Source organism: Myotis daubentonii, chromosome 14, assembly GCF_963259705.1.
Source record: "Myotis daubentonii chromosome 14, mMyoDau2.1, whole genome shotgun sequence".
Lineage (NCBI taxonomy): Eukaryota > Metazoa > Chordata > Mammalia > Chiroptera > Vespertilionidae > Myotis > Myotis daubentonii.
The window spans coordinates 1,951,710-1,974,533 of NC_081853.1; positions in this window are offsets into that span (position 1 = coordinate 1,951,710).

Sequence of the window (22,824 nt, forward strand, 5' to 3'; positions counted from 1 at the left end):
CCAAAGGGTCTGGGTTTCAATTCCCGGTAAAGTGCACGTACTTGGGTTTCAGACTCAATCACCAGCCTGCCAGGGTGCATGCGGGAGGCAACCAGTCGATGTGTGCCTCTCACATCCATGTCTCTCTCTCTTCCTCCCTCCCTTCCACTCTCTCTAAAAATCAATGGGAAATAAATCCTCAAGCGAGGATTGACAAAAAGAGAGAGAGAGAGAGGGCAGCAGGTGTACTGGTAAAGGCCCTGAGGCAGGAAACTGTCTTATTTTAGGAACAACAGAAGGCCCAGGTGGCTGGAATGGAACGAGGGGGAGGGTGGCCCTGGCTGTGTGGGAGGGGACGTGGGACTGGCTGCATCTGAGGCCAGAACTCAGACTGCTACTGTTTGTAAAAGATGGAGAGAGAGAGAGAGAGAGAGAGAGAGAGAGAGAGAGAGAGAGAGAGAGAGAGAAGAGAGTGAGCCTTTGAAAAAAGCTTCGTCCTGCAGGACCTGGTTCCTGTTAAGCTCTACTGGCCTGGTTGCCCCCAACTGCCCCCCTGCCAGCTTGGTCACCCTTCACTGCCCCCCTCTACCAGCTTGGTCGTCCCTCTCTGCCCCCCTGCCAGCCTGGTCACCCCCAACTACCCTCCCCCCCGCAGAGCTGGTCACCCCACGCAGCCTGCTGTTTGGTCATTTGGTCAGCCCTCACTGGCCTGCCCCGTTGGCCTGGTCACCCCACACAGACTGCTTAGTCGTCCATTCAGTTGTTTTGGTTGTGATGGCCACTTAGGCTTTTATATATATACTAGGGGCCCGGTGCATGAAATTCGTGCACTGGGTGTGTGTCAGGGGGAGTGTCCCTCAGCCCAGCCTGCCCCCTCTCACATACTGGGAGCCCTCAGGCGTTGACCCCCATCACCCTCCAATCGCAGGATCGGCCCCTTGCCCAGGCCTGACGCCTCTGACAGAGGCGTCAGGCCTGGGCAGGGGACCCTCATTTCCCCCCATCACTGGTTCTGCCCCCAGCCCAGGCCTGATGCCCTCTGGCCCAGGCGTCAGGCCTGGGCAGGGGACCCCCAGACCCCTCCGATTGCTGGCTCTGCCCCTCGCCCAGGCCTGATGCCTCGGCCAGAGGTGTAGACCCCCATCACCCTCTGATCGCCTGATTGGCCCCTTGCTCAGGCTTGACGCCTCCGCCAGAGGTGTCAGGCTTGGACAGGGGACCCCCATCTCCCCCCGATCACTGGCTCTGGCCCCCGCCCAGGCCTGAGGCCTCTGGCCCAGGAATCATGCCTGGGCAGGGGACCCCCATCTCCCTCTGATCGCTTGCTCCACCCCCGCCCAAGCCTGACGCCTCTGACCCAGGCTTCAGGCCTGGGCAAGGGGACCATCATATCCCCCCAATCCCTGGCTCCACCCCCCACCCAGGGCTGATGCCTCGGTCAGAGGAGTTGACCCTCATCACCCTCCGATCACCAATCACCGGATCGGCCCCTTGACCAGGCCTGAGGCCTCCGGCAGAGGTGTCAGGCCTGGGCAGGGGACCCCCAGCTCCCGGGACTGCCAGCTTCGACCGTGCCCAGCTCCCATCGCTGGCTCCACCCCTACTTCCTGCTATCACTGGCCAGGGCGGAAAAGGCACCTGATTTTCCGATCATGGCTGGGGGGCAGGGCTAATGCGGCCCAAGGGCCACCTTTGCCCTGCCCTCCAGCTCTTAGCTCCCCCTTGGGTTTCCGATCACTGTCAGTGGCAGGGGGCTTCTTCCTGCTTTCCCTTTCGCCTCCCTGCATTGTGCCTACATATGCAAATTAACCACCATCTTGTTGGCAGTTAACTGCCAATCTTAGTTGGCAGTTAATTTGCATATAGCCCTGATTAGCCAATGAAAAAGGTAGCGTCGTACGCCAATTACCATTTTTCTCTTTTATTAGTGTAGATAGATTATTATATTTTATTTTTTTTAACTCTTAATCCTATTTTCTTTTTTTTCCTCTCTTTTTTTAAATTTGTTAATCCTCACCTGAGGGTATTTTTCCATTGATTTTTTTTCTTTTTTTAGAGAGAGTTGAAGAGAGAGGTAAAGACAGAGAGAAACATATCGATTGCACTAGCCCCCTGCACTAGCCCTAACCAGGGCCTGGACCAGGGAGGAGCCTGCAACCAAGGTACATGCCCTTGATTGTAATCGAACCTGGGACTCTTTGGTCTGCAGGCCGATGCTCTATCCACTGAGCCAAACTGGCTAAAGCTAAACATATAATTACTAGAGGCCCAAAATTGGTGCACTCAGGAGTGGGGGGGTCCCTCAGCCCGGCCTGCACACTCTCACAGTCTGGGAGACCTCAGGGGATGTCCTACTGATGGCTTAGGGCAGCAGTCAGACATCCTTAGCGCTGCCGCTGAGGCGGGAGAGGCTCCCATGACCACTGCTGCACTCGTCAGCCATGAGCCAGACTTCTGGCTGAGCAGTGCTTCCCCTGTGGGAGCGCACTGACCACCAGGGGAGAGCTCCTGCATTGAGCATCTGCCCCCTGGTGGTCAGTGCATCGCCCTTTGGTTGATTTGCATAATTGCCTTTTATTATATAAGATTAACAGTTTCAAGATGGTGGCTGCAGAGGACTAGACCCCTGAGTGGGCTGAGCTGGAGGCCTCACCTAGCAGTGCCTTTTGGGTGACTCAGGCCCTGGGTGGAGGCAGCAGCTGCACCACAGCCCAGCACGGGTTCCTCTCCCACGTAGAACCCGGGTCTGATCCCCGCTCTATCCCTCACTTGGTCGGTGGCCTTGGACTAGTCGTTTAGCCTCCCCAAGCTTCAGTGACTGCCTCTGTAATATGAGAATTATAATAGAACCCAACTCAAAGCATTGTTACAAGGATTAAAGGAGACTATGCAAGTGCGGTTTAGAATGGTGCTTGGCATAAAACAAGGCCTTGAAAATTGCTAGCAATTGCTGGCAAGGTGACTTTTAAAGGGACACATCCTTCTCCAGGTGTACCTCTTGGAGATGCAATTCCTCCCATTTCCTGAAACCCAGGGCCCTTGCTCTCCTTTTCATGGAACCTGGTGAGCAGCTAAGGGGAACACACCAGTGGGTGGACTCCCCTAACAAATGAAGACGCGAGAGCTTAGCCACTCCCAGATGTGCGAGCTGGCGTGCTTTGCTTCTATCACAAGCCCAACCTTGGCATTCCATGGCGGACGGGAAGCTGGAAGGCGGCGCATGGCTTCTGCCTGGCCCCTCAGTCCCTTCTCTGATGCTGACTTCATCCACATTTCCTGCAGAGCCCTCACCTCCCAGGAGAGTGCACTGCCTGCAGGACCTCGAGGGAAGCACATCTAGTTCCTCCTTCCATGTGCGTAGTGACCGTCTCTTTACTGAAAATAAGCTGCCGAAGACAGTCATGGTCTGTTTCAGGTTTTGCCCAGTACAGACCCTCCTGGTGCCGTGCATGACCCCGCCTATGGGAGGCAACACCTGTGTCAAGTTAGTGGAAATCTGCATGGATGGATGGATGGATGGATGGATGGATGGATGGATGGATGAATGGATGGATGGATGGATGGATGGATGGATGGATGGATGGATGGATGGTTGGATGGATGGATGGATGGATGGTTGGATGAATGGATGGATGAATGGATGGATGGATGGATGGATGGTTGGATGAATGGATGGATGGATGGATGGATGGATGGATGGATGGATGAATGGATGGATGGATGGATGGATGGATGGATGGATGGATGGATGAATGGATGGATGGATGGATGGTTGGATGAATGGATGGATGGATGGATGGATGGATGGATGGATGGATGGATGGATGGAAGGTTGGATGGTTGGATGGTTGGATGGATGGATGGATGGGTGGATGGATGGTTGGATGGTTGGATGGATGGAGTGAGGGTTACATTGCATGAGCTCCAAGGTAATTCTCTGCTCTGACGATCTATTCCATGGTAAGTCTACTTCATTGCTCCTGTGTCTTCCCTTGAAAGAGGAAGTTGGGAGCTTCAGTGCCTTCTCTTCACGCAATGAACCATGCACGCAAAAATGTAAATCCGCAGTGTGGGGTGGGTGGGTTGGAGGTCCCTGCACTGGTGAGGGAGTGAGAGCTGTATCTCCTAGTTCTGAGGGAGGTGGTTAGACTCCAGCAGAGCAAGGAATCCTTGGCCCCCTGACTTTTCCTCCCTAGAGAGAACATCTAGTTGCATTTCAGCTCCAGGCCCAGAAAAGCAGCAAAACCAGCCACAGCTGACATCAGGCCCCGCTGCATTGGGTAATGACCCCTGCCCTGGTGCCGGCCAATCAGTCAGTGGAGACCCCAACCTGAAAGGACACCCCTGGAAAGCTGCTGAACATTCTATTGAGACCTTCCCCTGGGCCCTCCCCTAAACCTCACCCTTAAAACCCTTAGGATGGAGGACCCAGTGCCCCTCCCTCCCTGGAGCACAGGGAGCCTGTCCCTCCTCTCCCCTCCCCCAGGCACATTGCCATCACTTCCTCACTCCCAAGCTCCTAGGGCCCATCCTTTGCCTCAGGAACTGGTTTCCTAAGCCCTTTTCTTCTAGGAATGACTTCTTCCACCTCTGTGATTTACCAATACATGTCCTCTTACAGTTTGGGTCTTGGCTCTGAATTCTTCCCAGGCCAGAACCCAAGTACCAAGGTTGCGGAACCCAGATCCCTTCTGACCCCACAGGTGTAACACCCGGTGTGGTCCCTGACGCCTACGCCAGTCCCATCGCAGTCCTAGCAAAGCTTTGCTTCCAGCTGCATCGCCTCTTTAGGACTCTGGGACTCCTGCTCCATCCTGGGGAACTGGGCCCACACCGGTCTCCGGCAGTCAGATGGGGACTGAGGCACGTCCTTGGTGCAGGAAGAGCTGGAACCTCTGTATGTAATCCTTCTGGCACACAAGCGCCCCCAGCAGATGGCCATCGGAAGGGCAACTGGGCACTGACTGGGCGCCATGGGCTCCCTGGGGGATGAAGTCCCCTGGCATCACTTAGCTCTTGTTTTCATGCTCATCTTCACCTCCTCTCCCCCAGGGTGGAGTCTTTTAGTTTGTTGGGCAGAACAATGGGTTCTGTAACTACGCATGCAAATGTTCCTGCCTTCAATTTAAACCCGCGTTCTATTAACTCAGTGTTCAGGATTTCCATGCCTCCTTCCCACTTTGTTTTCTGATTCTATAGTGATTGTTTCCCCCAAAGCAGTGGGTGACTCAGTCCAACTGTAGCAAGGAGGGCAGACCCAGGCGGGACTGCTCCCCTTCGATCGGAACAGCCTCCAGGGTCCTGTACAGCTGCAGCTTCTGACTCAGGTGCAGGGGAGGGAGGGAGGTTGGGCTGCAGCAATCCCAGCAGACTCCATGAGAGGCTCTATTTGAATAGCAAGGCTCCATGAGGAAAAGGAAAGGAAAAGAGCAGGGAGAATAGGCACATGTCTAATATTTACTATGGAAGATTGCACCCATTTTGTACCACATGCAAACTTGATGCCAGGACAAGTTTGGAGAGAGAAACGGGGGAGAGAAGAGGGGGGGGGGAGGAGAGAGAGATCAGAGGGAGGAGAGATAGAGAGAAGAGAGAGAGATGAGAGAGAGAGGAAGGAGAGAGAGAAGAGAGGGAGGAGAGAGAGGAGAGAGAGAGGAGAGAGAGTGAGGTGCAATCAAGGTCTCCTCTTCAGCTTTTGCTCCAAACTGAGGCTGAAAACCAGGTGGTGAGTGAAGAACTTGTCAGCCGTCCATTTTCACAACCCAAGAGGGAGCAGAGCTGAGTAAGAGAGAAATGGAGGCCGTGAGGCAGCAGAGCAGCACAGGGTTCCCAGGGGCCCAGAGATTGCCCCACAGGCAGGCAGGCAGGACGGGGCTGCCTGGCTCCCCATGCCAGGCACTCCTTTCCACTGAGAGAACACTGGCCCTCTTTCTGCCCATCTGCCCCCAGATGAAAAGTACTCTGCCTGCTGCAGCTCTGGGCTGTGCCCTCACACACTGCTTCCCCAGATGCTCCCCCGTTGCTCCCCAGATGCTCGGACTAACGGGAGCCGAGACCGGGGAGACAGCTTTGGGCTTCAAGCGGCATTTCCTCCTGCTTCTTGGCAAGGCGCCAGGGCACTGTCTCCAGGGCAGAGCAGCAGCCAGCACTTGCAGTCCAGAGTGTCTAGTGGCCTGGCCTAGGGCCCTCGAGGGGAGGATGGCGTCTCCCCTGGTTGCTGGGCCTGTTTCAGGAAGCGGGGCAAAGGCAGCCCTAACTGGACCAGATGCTCAGAAGCCCTCAGGGGCCACTTCTTCGCGATCCATTGGGATCTTCAGCTCAAAAGCCTGCAAGAGTCCTTGCACGTTTCCTTTCAGGCCAAAGGCCAGAGAGCCCTCTAACCCTCCAGAGAACAACTGAGCAGGGTTGGAAGACTACAGCCACTGGGCTAAGGGGCGGGGTCTCGGCTTGCCTTCAGGGGGAAGGTCAGGATTGAGGCTTCGCTTGACTCTCCAGCTAATGGATCCATGGTCAGGGATCACAAACTCATGCTGACAGGGCCCAGCAGGAAACAGAAACGAGCCAGGAGGGCTGTGCATGGGGAGGGAGGGCTGTGCATGGGGAGGGAGGGCGGGGGAGGGGCAGCCCAGGATCACCGCCTTCAGGTCAGCCTGCAGGCCCAGCTTTCCCAGGTCTGGGGCTTTGGGGAAAGATTCTAGAAATCAACACTAATAAAAGAGAAAAATGGTAATTGGCGTACGAGCTACCCTTTTCATTGGCTAATCAGGGCTATATGCAAATTAACTGCCAACTAAGATTGGCAGTTAACTGCCAACTAAGATTGGCAGTTAACTGCCAACAAGATGGCGGTTAATTTGCATATGTAGGCACAATGCAGGGAGGTGAAAGGGAAAGCAGGAAGAAGCCCCCTGCCTCTGACAGTGATCGGAAACCCAGCCATGATCGGAGAATAAGGTGCCTTTTCCACCCTGGCCAGTGATAGCAGGAAGTAGGGATGGAGCCAGCGATGGGAGCTGGGCAAGGTCGAAGCTGGCAGTCCAGGGAGCTAGGGGCCCCTTGCCTGGGCCTAAAGCTAAGCCCACGATCGCAGGGCCGCTGCAGCTGCGGGTCCCCGCTGCCTGGGCCGGACACCTAGGCCAGAGGCGTCAGGCCTGGGCAAGGGGCCGATCCTGCGATTGGAGGGTGATGGGGGTCAATGCCTGAGGGCTCCCAGTATGTGAGAGGGGGCAGGCTGGGCTGAGGGACACTCCCCCCCACCCCACACCCAGTGCACGAATTTCATGCACCGGGCCCCTAGTCTTTTATAAAGGTAATAGCAGGATTGATAATGTTGTGCCAGGCGCTGCCGTCAGCACTCTGGATATTTCGCCCGATTGGATTCTCACCACAACCTGTGGAGGAAAATACTATTTTTATCCTCATTTCATGGATGAAGGAACCAAAGCTCCGGGAGGTTAAATAATTTGCCCAAACTGGGAAAGTGGCAAAGCTGGGAATTGATTCTAGGCGTGTGGCTACAAGTCCAAGTCCATGTCCCTGACTGCCGGCTCTCCTGCTGGCCAGAGTCTAGGCTCCTTCTGTTTACACTGATAATGGTTTCTGCTGCTGCCTAGAGGACCACCACGACTCAGCAGCTTTCAGCAGGTCAAAAACAGAGGGCTCCCTGGGGCTCTCTGGTTAGGGTCTTGCAAGGGCAAAGCACGGTGCTAATCAGGCTGGGCTCTGGTCTGGAGGCTCCGGCCAAGGTCAGCTCCGGGGCCATCCGGTTGTTGGCAGAATCAGTGCCTGTGGCTGTCTGATGGGCACCACTTCCCGCTGGCTGAGGCCGGGGCTGCTCTCGGCCTCTAGAGGCACCTGGGGCCCTTGCACAGGGTCTCTGCGCGGGGAGCTCCCTGATGTCCCTCCTGCCACTGGCCAGGGAAATGCTTCCACTGCAAAGACTCACCTGATTGGTCAGGCCCACCTCAAAAACCTTCTCCGTTCACGAAGTGACTCAAGACTCTAATTCCATTTGTAAAATCCCTCAGAGCAGTGCCCAGGTTCACCCTGAATACCCAGGGGTGGGCATCCGGGTGGTGGGGGCATGCTAGAAATCTCCTTACCCAGCCCTCAACTCTGAGCTACAGAAATCTCATTTATGAAAACACAGCATCCACAGGAAGGCGCTGAGCCTCCCACCTCGGTGCTCTCTTTTGTTTTCTCGGATCTTTTCCAGCACCCACTGGGTGCCAGCTGTGGGCGGGCACTGGGAACACAGCCCTTAAGCAAGACAGGCACCGCCTGCCCCCGACCTGGCAGACACCGCATCGCCAGGCACCCATGGCACCCGTGGGAGCCCCCTCAGTGGAACGGCGGTCACCGTCCCAGGGCCCGCCCCTGCTATTCTACTTGAGCATGTATTCCTCTTCATTATATGCCCCACAAACCAAGTTTGTCTTTTCCTCTCTGTTCTGAATAGTCATGACCTCAAACTGCTCAGACTCCCTCTGGGTCTCCCTGGGACTCCATTCAAACAGGGCCCACCCCTAACACCTCTGCTCTATGTCTCTGCCAAGCTCAGGGAGGAGGAGGGAGCTAGAGGGAGCAGGAGAGAGCAGGAGGGGGCAGGAAGGGGCAGGAGGGAGCTGGAGGGGGCAGGAGGGAGGAGGAGGGAGCAGGAGGGGGCAGGAGGGAGCTGAAGGGAGCAGGAGGGGGCAGGAGTGGGCAGGAAGGGGCAGGAGGGAGCAGGAGGGAGCTGGAGGGAGCAGGAGGGAGCTGGAGGGAGCAGGAAGGGGCAGGAGGAAGCTGGAGGGAGCAGGAGGGGGCAGGAGGGGGCTGGAGGGTGCAGGAGGGAGCTGGAGGGAGGAGGAGGAATGTGGAGGGAGCAGGAGGGAAGGGGGGGAGGAGGGAGGAGGAGGGAGCAGGAGGGAGCTGGCGGGGCAGGAGGGGGCAGGAGGGAGCAGGAGGGAGCTGGAGGAAGCAAGAGGGAGGAGGAGGGAGGTGGAGGGAGCAAGAGGGAGCAGGAGGGAGGAGGAGGGAGGTGGAGGGAGCAGGGGGGGCAGGAGGGGGCAGGAGGGAGCTGAAGGGAGCAGGAGGGAGCAGGAGGGGGCAGGAGGGGGCAGGAGGGAGCTGGAGGGAGCAGGAGGGAGCTGGAGGGAGCAAGAGTTAGCAGGAGGGAGGAGGAGGGAGATGGAGGGAGCAGGAGGGAGCAGGGGGGAGGTGGAGGGGGGAGGAGGGAGCAGGAGGGAGCAGGAGGGGGCAGGAAGGGGCTGGAGGGGGCAGGAGGGAGCTGGAGGGAGCAGGAGGGAGCTGGAGGGGGCAGGAGGGAGCATGAGGGAGCAGGAGGGGGCAGGAGGGGGCTGGAGGGGGCAGGAGGGAGCTGGAGGGAGCAGGAGGGAGCTGGAGGGGGCAGGAGGGAGCATGAGGGAGCAGGAGGGGGCAGGAGGGGGCTGGAGGGGGCAAGAGTTAGCAGGAGGGAGGAGGAGGGAGGTGGAGGGAGCAGAAGAGAGCAGGGGGGAGGAGGAGGGGGCAGGAGGGAGCAGGAGGGGCCAGGAGGGGGCTGGAGGGGGCAGGAGGGAGCTGAGGGGGAGGAGAGAGGTGGCTGAGGGGAGCAGAGGGGGCGCAGTGAGCATGCAGCATCTGAGGACCAGGGAGCAGGCTCCCCTCCAGAACTGTGAGGAGCAAAAGCCTGTAGTTTGTCAGCTCCCAGGCCTTGGTGCTTCTGTTAGAGCAAAGGGAACAGAGTCAGACACAGCTCGCAGCCCTGCACCCTCGGTGGGAAACATGTCCACACAGTCCGCGCTCCAGAGGCCTGAGCCCACCTGCCCTCTGACAGCCTTGTCCGGTGCCCTCTCTCCTCTACCCTTCCCTCAGGTGGGATCAGCCACTTGCTCTCACATCTGCACCTGGTGGCTGCTCCTGGAACCCCAGATGGTGGGGGCAGGGTTCCCTGCTGGAGCCTGAGCACCAAGGGAAATCCCCATGGAGATACCAGACCGAAAACCCAGTGAAGTCACCCAATAGCCTTAAAGGGAAGGCTCAGGAGGGACCCTCCCCCCCCCCCCCAGCAGGGGAGCTTGTCCCAGGCAGGAGCATGGGCTCCTCACTGCCACAGGCCCGGCGCTGCCCAGAGGCGCCCAGGCTGTCATGGTCCCACTCGGCCTCTTCCAGTGCATGGGCCAGCCTGCGGGAAGCAGGGGCGGCGGGTGAGAAACCATCACTGGGTGTGTTTGTGCGTGTGTGTGCGCGAGTGTGTGTGAGTGTGTGTGTGTGCGCGCGTGTGAGTGTGTGCATGTGCGTGCGTGAGTGTGTATGTGCACGTGAGTGTGTTATATGTGTGCACATGTTCATGTGAGTGTGTACATGTGTGTATGTGTGTGTTTGTGCGTGAGTGAGCGTGTGTGCAAGTGAGTGTGTGAGAGTGTGTTATATGTGTGCACGTGTGTGTTTGTGTGTATGCACGTGTGTGTATGTGCGTGTGTGCAGGTGTTGTGCATGTGCATGCATGTGTGTGCATGTGAGCATGTATTATGTGTGCATGCACATGTGTGCGTGCGTGTGTTGTGTGCACATGCACACAGGCACAGGGCAGGGCTCACTTGATGGAAAAGCTCCCTTCGAGGTTGGGCTGGAGCGTCCCAGGCTGCGCACCAGCAGGGAACGTGGGCAGCAGACAGACGCGTCCCCGGACTCCTTCCCAGCTCACAGCCGTGCATCGCAAAGCCCCTCTGGTCAGCGTCCTTCGGAGCCCACGTCCCAGTCAGGGAAGCAGCGCTCTCCCTCGCTCCTCCCTGCAGGCCGGCCTAGTGTCAGAGCAAGGTCAACCCGCCTGGGACTCGGCATCAGGCCTGGCTGCCTGGGAAGCAGGGACTCTCGGCCACTCCGCTCTTCTGCCCCCGGCCGTTAGGTTTTCGGGCTAAGTGTCTGAGGCCGTGACATTCTGCTTCGACTTTGATGTTCATAGCACGTCCCCAGCCCTGAAATCTACACAAAGGGCGCCATGGAAAGCAGCCTCACAGGCTGACCTGAGCGTGAATTCCTAACTGGACCATCATGCTGGGCAGTCACACCTCAAGCCCATTACTTCTTTTTTGTTGTTTTAGAGAGAGGAAGGAGAGAGAGAGAGAGAGAGAGAGAGAGAGAGAGAGAGAGAGAGAAACATTGGTTGCCTCCCACACCCACCCCAACCAGGGATCGAACCTCCACTGGGAAAGTGCCCTGACCAGGAATGGAACCCGCCACCTTTTGATGTACTGAGCCACCTGGGCCAGGGCCGACCTGTCCGTTGTCAGTAGCAGCCTGTGAAATAAGCCCTCACCAGCCTGGGGGGAAGCAACCTGCTGGTGATCCTGTAACCCAACCCGCCTTGCTCTCTCCCCTCCCTGGAATCTTCCTTAAGTTTCCTCCTGATCCCAAATCCATAAAAGAAGCTGCTTCTCGAAGGGCTGTTCTCGGGGCTTTCATCTCCGTCTGCTGGATCTTGCCTCCAGGCGTGTCCGCCTTGTTAGGAGAGGTCTGCAAGCGCAGACACTCTCCTGGGCACCTCTCACCCTCACCCTGGGTCACCCTGGGCACGAGCTATTGGGTCGCAGTATCAGCGGTGCTGTACCGTCCCTGGGCCCTTGTCTGGCAGAGCGTGCGGCTGGCTTTCTCAGGAATGTGTGGGCTTTCCACGTTTGTCCCTGCTCCAAGCCTCACAAGGAAATTGGAAACAGGGTGTCCACAGCACCGAGGGCTCAGGTTGCAGTTCTGCTGAAGGCAAAGCTAGCAAACATTCTGTCTCTGGAGGCTGTGGGCGGCTGGAAATGAACTTGGACTGTTCTGGGGCGGGGAGAGGAGGCGAGAAGCACCGACACTGATGGGGGTGAGGGAGGGCTGCTGGACTGAGGCTGGCCCTGCACTGAGCCCCACCGTGTGGCAGGTGAGGCCCTGGACCTGCGGGGTCCGCGGTCTCCAGGCAGGTAGGGGGGTCACTGACTGGATTGTCGGACACCCAGCTGCTGTCGCAGGATTGCTTGGCAGGGACGTGGGGAAAACAGGCGTCCCAGCTGTTGTGAGACTCTTTCTGCCTCACCCCCCACAGCCCATCCACTGCTCCTCGCCCAGCCCCTGCTGTGTGCCAGGCCCCTGCTGGGCTCTTTTGTTTCCCTGTCACATGATCTTCTCTTTGTTCAGGCTCAGCTTGCACCCCCTCCTCAGAGAGCTTCCCATCCCACCCTTCCGCCTCCAGTGGTTTCAGCGGCCTGGCCCGGTCCAGGGCTGTTCCGGTTACTGGGAGGCAGCGTCCGTGCGGACAGGGCCGAGTTCGCCGAGTTCTCCGTGCTCGGGGCTAAGTGCTCTAAATGCGCAGTCTGCTTGCCGCCCCCATTTCACAGGAGAGGAAACCGAGGCACAGTTTATTCATGATTTGCTAAATGAATGAGCAAAACTGAGGCCCCTTCCCTGAAGACGTGATGTGTTTATGCTGTAGCTTCATACATACTTGCTCATCTCCGCTCCTGGGGCCATGACCCCAGGTGGGAGTGTAGGGAAATGCCTCACAGTGTTTGACTGTGGGGAGCCCAGTGGCCGTTCTGAGCCTCAGGGCCCTCTTGAGTCAAACAAAACAAAACGCTGGGGAGACGCTGGCAGCCAGGACCTCGCTCGCAGTCATTCTCAGCCCGGCCCCTGGCTGTGCGAGCTCCTGTCCCTACCGAGTCCTGCCCAGCCTCAGCGCCTGCAGGACCCGTTTCTCACCCCCTAACCTCTAGGCAGGGCTGCGCTGTGCCCGCCCACGGAGACGGGCCAGGGAGGCCGCCCGGCTCCGCTCTCACGTTGAGCTCCAGCAGCTGAGAGGGTCCGAGGAGCAGCCCGGGCCTGGAAATGGGCAGCACCGGTGGACGGGACCCAGGCTCCTGCAAGCTGCCCGGCCGCGTTGGCCCAGACAGAAGTGAGAAGGGCCCCGCGGTGGGCGCAGCCCTGAGGTCGGCTGGTCAGGGGGCCTGTGACTGAGAGGGGTCTCCGAGGACGTCTTCCTGGGCCACCAGGCTCCTGGCGCTGCGACCTGGAGGGTGAGCGGATGACCGTCCTTGGCACACCTTCCCTGACCTCAGGCCACGCCTGCCGTTGGCAGGTGCCTTGTATTCCCTGGTGTCAGTCCTAGAGGCGAGGAGAGACCCCTGAGGAGGAGACACTGGTGTCCCCAAGGCGCAGAGCCTGTAGTGACCTGACTGGTGCCCCGGAACACGCCCTGACCTTTCTTCCTTCAATTTGGAACCAAAAACAATGAGGAAGACCCCCCGGAACTCTGGGAGCTGTGCCAAGCACAGGGGGCTTCCACTGGCCGTTGCCAGTTTCCGGGGGTGGATGCCTGTCAAGACGGCCATTCTCACCTGCTGTGGTTGCTGTGGCCCCACCGGCCAGTGCAGGATGAGGCCCTGGTGCGGGCCCACGGCTCCATGTGTGGCCCCAGGAAGAGGCGGAGTCCTTGCTGCGGGGCCCTCCCGGCCACCTGCACGTGGGGCGTCCGCACAGTGACTCGGGGAGCAGACGGCAGGCCAGGACAGGCGGGCTCAGCTGCGGGGAGCCCTCTGCAGGCCGTGCCTCTCTAAGCAGCTGCTCACAGGACACAGCACTGCTCCCCTCCAGGGGCTGGGCTGGGCAGGAGCCTCCCCAGGACCACCCGGGAGTGCCCAGGGTGCGGGACCGAGCGGACAGATGCCTCTCCTTCCCGTCTGTCCTCATTGCCTTCCCACCGGCACGGCCGCTCCGGCCCCAATACAAGGCCAGACAAACATGAGCATCACAACCCAGCAAGTCATTGTCTTCCAGTCAGTTCTCGTGCAGGCTGCTCTGCTCTTCTCCTTGTTAGCGAAGAACCTCAGAAGCACAGCTATTTCATTTCCATGGTAACAGCTCCCAGTGCTGCAGGGAGATGATTTTCCAGACAAAAGGTTTGTGGGTCTTACTACTCCGCAGGGACCTGACTGGGTGGCTGGGAAGTGGCTCCAGGGCCGCCGGCCCTAAGTTCCGCCTGCCCGGGGCACTGTCGCCTCCGGATTCCGGTCTCAGGCTTGTTACGGGCAGGAGTCCGGGGAAGGCGGCAGGACTGAGGAAAGGCAGTCTCTGAAGGGCTTTGTCTTTCAGCTGGTGGGATTTGAGTGAGATGTGGCTGGAATTGTAGTGATCACCGGCACACAGGACCCAGGGCCGCCTCAGGTGAGGGTCTGAGTGGGGCCGACGGGCAGCTCCCCGTCAAGTGTCCAGCACTCACCTCTGCCACTGCCAGGCCCCACGGGCCCGGGGGCAGGCATGGCCCTGCTCTGAGGGACTGGGTGAGACAGGAACCCAGGGCGTGGCGGGGCTTTGTGACCCTGTTTTATCACTGACAGGTAAGTCCAGGTCTGGGAGAAGGAGGGAGGGAGCAAGCTCTTTAAGGAGGCCGTGGAGAAAGCTGCAGAAACACTAAGAAAATCAGTATCATGAGTCAAGCACAATCCCAGGTGCTGGGATACAAACATGAACACAGACAGACTTTTTATTTATACCCTCGCAAAGCAAGGAGATTTTTAAAAATTTTTTTATTGAAGTTATTGGGATGACATTGGTTAATATAGGGAGGAGGAAGTGACCAACATTGCCACATTGTGACTATAGTGAGGAGGTGCAATAGCAACTGAGACCAGTGCCATGCGGAGGGGGAGCTCTTAATGCGACAAGGAGATGAGATGGATTTTGACCATGTGTGGTTAAGTGTTTTGTCAGTTTTCTGAAAGATGGCATCCCAAGTATCTTAAGTGAGAGGTGCCATTCACTAAATTGCACAAAATGAATAAATTGATTTTATGGCCCAGTGGAGCATCTCCCAGGGAAGAAAAGGAAGATTTCCCAAGAAAGTGACAGGCTCTGGGATCAGTGGGTGAAGGAAGGGATCCTGACACAGGAACGGTCCCAGCAGGTGGTTTGTGGGGTGGTTGCATCCTTGAGACTGAAAAGAGGCCGGGAGCGGAGGCAAATGGAGTGAGGCAGCGTCGTGCACGATGAGGCTGTGGGCAGGGAGGGCCAGATCGTGGGAGGCTGGGCCAACGTGTCACCTCCCTGCCTAGAGTTTCCAGTATTGGCACCCGGAGCCCTGGACCTTCGATGGGAATAAGTGGGGAAAGAGGCCACTGGTTAGTTATGGAAACATGGCAGACTCGGTGGCACAGAGCAGTGGCTCTGGAAGTCTGGTCCATGGGGCACCTGTACCAGAATCACCAGAGACGCATGTTGCAAAACAGCCTCCTAGGTCCCGCCCATCACCTACCAAAACAGGACCTTGGCCCAGGCCCGGGAGCCTGCACCCCCAGCAGGCCTTGCCCGCTCGGCCAGGTGTGTGCCCGCTGCTGCTGTGCTGCCCAGCTGGTTAGGGGTCCCAGCGAGGCCCAGGCTCCCTCAGATTGACGTCTTTATTGATCCAACGAGTTCCTTCCTTCCTGGAAGACGGCTTGTTCTTTCCTTCCCAGTGTCCACTAAGGAGCTACTGGGAGGTGCAGACAGTTCCATCTCCAGCTCCCAGGCTGACAGATGCTGGGGTCCAACCCAGCAGGTCCAGGGGTCCCCAAAGGTGTGGACAGAGTCGGCGAAGAAGGAATGACATGGAGACAGCGTTCAGTTGATCAGCAGCCTTGCCAGGATCTCTAGCCACAATCTCCAGCCAAGTTCTGTGTCCATGTTCTCTTGCTAGGTTCTCCAGCCAGGTTCTACAGGTTCTCCAGCCAGGTTCTGTCCAGGTTCTTTTGCCAGGTTCAGTCACCAGGTTCTAGTCAGGTTCTCTTGCCATGTTCTATCCAGGTTCTGTAGCCAGGTTCTGTCTCTAGGTTCTGTAGCCAGTTTCTTTTGCCATGTTCCATCTCTAGGTTCTGTGTCCTGTTGTCTTGTTACATCTGTATTTATACCAGTTGATTCCAATCCTATCAATCTCTATTCCAAAGGTTAAGGTGTTTCTTATCTCCATTCCAGGGAGTAAAGATTATGTAGCTTAAGCGTGATTGTTTGTAGTTAAAGTGATTAACTAGCCGCCTGGCACTTAGTTAAGGAGTTTTATCCTCCCTGACTTCAGGGAAAAATCCCTACCTGGGGAAACAACCTTTCTCGGAGAGGTGACCTTGGTTAAAACACAGCGCCAAGAAGGTGAGCAAACATATTAAGAACAGTATGCCATATATGCCAGGTCCCTTGAAACATATGCTGTGCAGATGTTTCTTTCCTGCAGCGACTATGTCAAGCAGCAAGGATGGACCGGCTTCCGGCACCAGGCGTGGCTGCAGAGAGAGCAGTGTTGGGAAGAAGCCTGAAGCTGTATCTGGAGATGAGGGGTGTCTGCCACAGCACTGAAAGGGAGACAGTGGTCCATTAGAGCGGCCTTAGAGGAGAGGTCAGCACCTGAGATCAGTTCCCAGCCCCTCTAGCGGGCACAGCCCACCCACTGCTGTGACTCATGGAGCCGGCATTGCATCAGCAGCTCATGTTATTTAACTGCTCACTGGTTTTCCTCTGGTCTTTTTCACCTCACTGCCTATAAGCTCTGCAAAGGGAGGACTGTCTCTTCAATTCAGCACTGCCTCTGTCACTCCTGGCACCAAGTAGGTGCTCACCAGCAAGCACTGGGTGCAGGCATAAGGGCGCAGGGCTGCCACCCGGAGCTCAGCGCCTGGCACTGCGCAACCTCGGAAGCCAGATGCAACCTCCACAGAGGTGCTAAGACGTGCTCGGACGGAGAAATAAGGCCTGAGCCAAGTGAAGAAAACAAAAAGGATGTTGTGAAACTACATTAAAAAAATAGTTGAAACAAAAGGCTATCCCTTCACAAGAATGTTGAACTGCATACGTCGCAGACACACACAGACGAGTCCAAGAGTGAGGCTGTGGACTGCAGCAGCGTCCAGACCTTTGCCCACGTCACAGTGCACAAGGGCTCTCTCTGAAATTTAAAAATTTAATTAGAAAAAACAAATGTCATCTCTCCCAACTGGGCTGAGAGTTGGAAGATTACCCGTGTGCGTTCGGTGGCGCAGATTCCATCCCTCTCCCTCCCCAGCCCCGGCCCCCGTGGGACAGATCGTCCCCAGCCCATTCTCCCAAACTGCCTGTCCTGATGCCGCCTCAGCAAAGCTCCTGGGAGGCCTCTCTGAACCTCTGAGGCTCAATGTGGACACCGAGCCCCTTCCTGGCTTCAGACTGCCCAACAGCCCGGCACCCACCTGGAGATGGCCCTGCTCCTGCCTGCCTGCCCGGAGGCCCCGCCGGCTCTGGTCGCTGCCTCCACCAGGCTCCTTGCTGGGCCTGAGGCCTGAGGATGGGGAGGTGGATGAGAAGGCTCTATAATAACCCGACACGTCCGTAACCGAAAATACCCTCAGGGTGATCCCATCATAAAGTCCTAACTGGGCACAGAACCTCTTCGGTAAAAAGGTGTGTCTTTGCTTAAGCCAGCGCTATCCACTGCTCTGTGCATCTGGGTTAACACGCCTTGGGAGTCGTTCCATTTGAGACCCTCAGAAGCTAAACACCCTCAAGAGAGCGCGTAATCTTAACTCTCCACACCCAGCACCCACCCCACCCCCGCCCCGCATCCCCCTCTCCTCCTCGCCCCCAATGCGGGAAAGAGGCCGTACACTGCTGCTCTGGGAGGCATTGCCTCAAAGCTTCAAACCATGTCTTCTGTTTGGCTCAAATGAACTCTGACAAACTCTTATAAAGCTGTTCTCCAGGTTTGGATGTTCTTAAACTGGCAGCACACAGTGGCAGGTTTCCTGCAGTTGACCCCTGACCCGCACTGCCTGCCACACCATGTCCCCAGTGGCCAGCTGTGGCGTCTGCCTGCCCAGCATCCATCTGTGCTGCTGACAACTCTCCGCCTTTCCTTTGGGAGCCGCCTGCCCGTTGACGTCCGCGTGGAGGAGGAATCAAGGTGCCCTGGCTCCCACTCGGGCTAACGGAGGGCAGGAGACCCAAGCCGGGAGAGTCAGAGGTGGTGAGTGATGAGCCCTAGATTTTTCACTAAAAATATATTTTTAATGAAGTTCTTTCTTTCTTCGTGGCTACTGCTCTGATAGGATATCAGCTGGACACGTCGGGGGCCTTCTCACTGCCCTCCCTTGGGAGAGTTTGTCTGCAATCAGCCACACAGAGGAAACCAGAGCTTGGGAATGGAGAGACACCCAGGCATCATCTGAGCACCTGATCTAGCCACGCCGCAGCTATTCTAATAGCCTGTGAGTTACTCGAATCCATTTCTTTTTGTTTAAACTGATTTGATTTGACTTTCTATTGCTTGCAATCAAGACTCCTGAATTATTCAACTACTGGTAAACAAATGAATGAATGAACAAATGCATGTCTACCAATATTTATTGAGGAACTCCTATGTGGTAAGCACAGTTTTAAGTCCTAAATAAAAAGGCAGAGTTGCCGAAAAAAAAAAAGACTGTCGCTCTTAAAAGCCAAGTATGTGGCCCGACAACCTAGAAATGGGTCAATTCATCCAATTATGGTGGCTGCTTAGAATACCCAGACTCTTTGTCGTCTTCCGCCAACATAACTACGGCTCCGACCAGGACTGACGCAAGGCCCACGACGACTACACCCATCTCGCGTTCAGCCTGAGGCCACGTGACTCGCTTCTGTCTGATGATCAGATGCAAACGTTGTCAGAGCCGGAATTCAGGCCTGACGCAGGGGCAGTGGGTACTGGTGGCTCCTGAGCACGGCTGCCCTGTGTTCGCAGTTTTAATATTTGCCAGTACATCTGCCTGGCGGCCTCAGCCGTGGTTTGGCCTCAGAATTGTCTGATGATGCTGATGCTGTAGGTTTCTGTCAGGCTCCAAACAGGAAAGCAGACCCCCCCTAAGCTTTTGAACAAAGGGAATTCAGCGCAAGGAACGCAGACACACAAAGGCAGAAGCTGAGGAGCAGGCACAGGAAGAGTGCGGCCAGCAGGGACTGGCCAGGGCGGGAGACACTGCTGGCGGGTGCAGTGGTGCTGCCTGGGCTCCAGGGCTGGAGGCTCCCCTGGGGCTGGCGTTCTGCTTTGCTCGGTGGGCAGTGCAGACACGCTCGGAGGAGAGGGGACAGCTTCCCCAGGCCCGGAGCCCTTCCGGTACCAGCTGGCTAGTTCTGGAAGCAGGACTGAGCCCAGGACTTCTTACTTCTACATCACCCCCTCTCTATTGGCTCTGATCACTTGCTCCCCACATTTAGCTTTATAAATTGTATCTAAAACGAGGTTGATTTTGTTCATTGCTCTTTTGTCACTTTCCTCCTCGCTGACTGGTGTCGTCCCCTGGCTCCTGTCCCTGCCACTGTGCTGTCTGTCCTGTTCGCAGGCCTCGCGTCCCTGGCTGCCTCAGCCCAGGAGGGTTCTGTTGTTAGGGATGGGTCCCTTCCCCGAAGCCTGGCCGAAGAGGCTGAACAACAGGCACCCAGCTCTCAGTCTCCATCTGCCTCGCGTCCCTGGCTGCCTCAGCCCAGGAGGGTTCTGTTGTTAGGGATGGGCCCCTTCCCCGAAGCCTGGCCGAAGAGGCTGAACAACAGGCACCCAGCTCTCAGTCTCCATCTGGGAGGTGCCTTTGCCAGCAAGAAACAGCCGGCAGGGGGCACTGCCCGCAGCGCAGTGTCTGCTCTCCCTCCCCAGCCCCTTCCTCTTAAAGCTGATCCTTCATCATCAAGAGTAACTGGGTTTATCTGTGTTTGAGCCACACATGAGTGGAAAGATCCCTTTTCTACTTGGGAACCCCTAAAACTGCCCACCAAGGCCCCCCTGCAGCAGGCCGGCCAGGGCGCCTCCAAATAGCTCTCGTAGGCATTGCCTCCCGGCCAGCCCCAGGCATTTATACTAAAACCACAAACGTGCAGGAGCGGTTGGTGTGCCGTCCGTCCCTCTGTGATTTATCCATAGAAAGGAGAGATTCCCTCCACACCCAAGACTCCGTTTCCCCCGTGGCCGTGCGGGGCCGGCAGGCCTGGTGTGCGGGCCACTGCCTCTTCCCGCAGGTGCTCCGTTTTCCTGAGATGCGGGGCCAGAGTCTGTCCGGCCGTCACATCTGACCCATCGCCTGGCCCAGAGAAAGGGGAGTGCTGCCTCCATTTCTGACTTTCCCTCTGTCTTCACCAAGAGCTTTGCTTGCTTACCTTTGTTTACACGCTGTCGCCTTGAAGTTTATAATAAAATATGATTAGAAGTTAGAGGGCGGGTCTGGGGGAATGGAGACCTACTCAGGCTGCAGGCGAAGCATTTGTATTAGTTGGGACCCACAGCGTTACTTTGGGGGAGGGAGGATTCCCCTGGGGTGACCCTACTTAGCTGCTCAGGCTGTCCTAACAAAGCACCCCCAGTTGGGTGGCTTAAACAACAGAAATTTACTGCCTCGTGGTCTGGGATCTAGAATCTGAAATCCAGGTGTCAGCGGACCTGGTTCCTCCTGCGGCCTCTCTCCTGGGGGTGCAGAGGGCTGCCTTTCTGGGGTGCCTCCGCGGCCTTTCCTCTGGTCGGTCATCCCTGGTGTTCCTTCCTCTCTGTGCAGTCGGATTGGCACGGGGCCCCTAACTACTCCGTATCCGTGATTACCTCTTACAGACGTTTTCCTAACACAGCCACCTCCTGAGGCGCTGGGCGTTAGGACTTCAACACATGCAGGGGCCGGGGGTGTAAATCAGCCCAGAGCAGACACAGGCCATTTCCTGGCTCCCTCCGTCGGTCGATGAGCAGGTACTGGGGCTGCTCCAATGGGCGGGTACACGGGCGGCAGGACAGGCGTGGCCAGGGCTGTGGCAGAGCAGGTGCCCACCCGCAGCGGGACTGCTCCGTCAGCCGCCGTGCCTCCCAGGCTCAGTGTGCCAGGCCACCCAGTTTTCTAAGATAAACCAAAAATCAGCATTTTTGGTGAAGTTTTCAATTTTTAAAAAATGGTGAAAGCGTCCTCCAGCTGGGTCTCTCCCTGCGGCGCCTTTTCAGAGCCTCTGAGGCTGGTCCTAAGCGCAGGGTTTGATCCCTGAGCTGGAGCCAGACGTCAGCGGGAGGACAACTCAGCAAAACTGCTCCTGGTCGGGCGCTGACAGCAGGGAGTTCCTACAGGGAGATCCGTAGCTGCTACAAAAGCCCTGGGAGGAGAGGTTCGCGGGTTCGATTCCAGTCAAGGGCATGGATCTGGGTTGCAGGCTCAATCCAGAACGAGCAGGAGGCAACCAACCGATGTTTCTGTTTTTCTCTGTGTCTCTCCCTCTCCCTTCCACTCTCTCCACAAAGCAATGGGGAAATAGCCTCTGGAGAGTATTAGCAAAACATGATAAATAATAAAATTGGTCCAGGACAAACTTCCAAAGGGCACGCTGTGCTCAGAATCTACTGTGGGGATCAAGTCTTATCAGATGGAGTCAGAGCAGCCCTGTCCTGGCTGGTCTCCGGGAAGACCTTGTGCCCATCGTCTCTGTCCTCCCTCCCCGCCGCCCCCCGCCCCGGCCCCGAGCTCCCCCAGCCCGAGCCCCAGTCACTGCCATCACCACAGCAGCCGAGCAGGGGCCGTGTCTTATCGCACCAGGTGGCAGATTCAAGTTTGACTGGCACTGGGGCCAGTCCCACCTCCCCTACGCTTCCCTTTGATCCATCAAAAGCCCCAGCAAACCCCTGGATGCTGCGTCTGTCTTAATTTTAGAAAAAATCTTCCTGTGATGGGCCGACACCGGTGGGAAACTGGTTTTTCAACTGCTGTTAAGGAGGAGGATGTGATGGCTAATTCCATGCATGCTCAGTGATGAAGAAGGAGGTTCGCACCCTATTCATCTACTGCAACATGCCTCCCCCTCCGTTAACCTGGGGCTGTTTGAAGGTTACGTACGCAAAACAGAGCTAGAGACATCAGTGAAGAACACAGCTGTTTGAGGAAAACAAATTAAGTCACACCCACTGAGCTATTTTGCTGTTTAAATCCATCCTAAAGATACCCTATGCCCGGTCACGTGGCTCAGTGGTTGAGTGTCGACCTACGCGAACCAGGAGGTCACAGTTTGATTCCGGGCAGGACACATGCCCTGGTTGTGGGCTCGATCCCCATGTGGAGCGTGCAGGAGGCAGCAGATCAATGATTCTCTCATCACTGATGTTTCCATCTCTCTCTCCCTCTCCCTTCCTCTCTGAAATCAATAAAAATATATTTTAAAGAAGATATCCTAAGGTCCCGGAGAGCTCTTTCTTTCTCCGTTAACCAAACCCAGCGCAGGCTCCAGAGCATTCATTCTGAGTGCAGCTCTGTTCAGACCTCGGGCTCAGCGGCTGCAGAAAGCACAATTACAGCACGCGGCAGCTCCCGGCTGCCATGCTGTCATCTGCGGCCAATGTTTCTATGTTTCATTATTTTTAAAATTAACTCGTACAATGATAATGCCTTACAGCCGACACAGGTGACAGTGTTTCCAGCCTTCATTCTCCAGATAAGCTCATGGGCTGCCTGTCACCTGCCAGGGTCTATTGTGATGGCGAGAGGGGGAGGGAGACAGCCGAGTGAAGAAACAAATGAGCAGCTCCATGGAGTGTCAGGTCTGACATCAGAGGGGAAGCTAAGTGATCAGGAGGAGCCAGCACAGCGGGGCGAGGCGTGCATGTTCTACAGCAGCTCTCAGCCAGGGCAGCTCTGCCCCGGGCACCCTGGCAGCGTCTGGAGACACGTTTGGTGGCCACAGCTGGGATGACAGGACTCACTGGCCTCTAGTGTGTGAAGGTCAGGGATGCTGCTGAGCATCCTACAGTGCCAGGTCAGCCCACACCAACCGGCCCGCCTCTAATAGCAGCAGTGCCAGGGCGAGAAACTTGGTTCCCGGCCAAGAGAATAGCTTCAAACAGCAAGGAAATCATAG